Source organism: Apis dorsata, unplaced genomic scaffold, assembly GCF_000469605.1.
Source record: "Apis dorsata unplaced genomic scaffold, Apis dorsata 1.3 scaffold_74, whole genome shotgun sequence".
NCBI classification, from domain to species: domain Eukaryota; kingdom Metazoa; phylum Arthropoda; class Insecta; order Hymenoptera; family Apidae; genus Apis; species Apis dorsata.
Window position 1 is genome coordinate 499,054 of NW_006263372.1, and position 500 is coordinate 499,553.

Below are 500 nucleotides of genomic sequence, written 5' to 3' on the forward strand. Positions count from 1 at the left end.
ATTATATAATTAACATGTCAATCGAATTACGAATTTGAAAGTATACGAAACTATTGTAATGAAAGTGACAGATATTTTTTTTTTTTTTTCTCGTTATGTTATTATTATAGTTCGCGTTATAGTTCCCACGATAGTGCCACGATTACTTTTTCTTCGATATTTCAACACTTCGCTCTTGGCCGGGAACAATAACGAGCGAGAGAATATATCTCCATAACGTGAAAAAAAAAAAGGAAATTGATAGCATCGAATCGATATCAGTCGCTCGAAATTTAGTAAATTACATAATGATTGATAATAATAAGAAAATTATCTGTGGCCAGTAAACGAAATCATAGATTGCAAAATGATATTTTCGAAATATTTTTCGGTTTTCTGAACGGGTTATTTATTTTCTTTATATTTGTATAAGTGAGGTTAGGTTTAAATTAACCAATCTCTTAAGTAAAAAAAAAAAAAAAAATAACATATTTTCTCGTTGAGAAATTGAAAACTTTCAT

General features: G+C 27.8%; 1 protein-coding gene and 1 long non-coding RNA gene across 9 annotated transcripts in view; one reads left to right on the forward strand and one right to left on the reverse strand.

Moving 5' to 3' along the window:
• LOC102674777 (A disintegrin and metalloproteinase with thrombospondin motifs 8) overlaps positions 1-500 on the forward strand; it is a 66,139-nt gene that overhangs the window by 49,692 nt on the left and 15,947 nt on the right. The window lies entirely within an intron of this gene.
• LOC102675354 overlaps positions 1-500 on the reverse strand; it is a 44,150-nt gene that overhangs the window by 36,664 nt on the left and 6,986 nt on the right. The window lies entirely within an intron of this gene.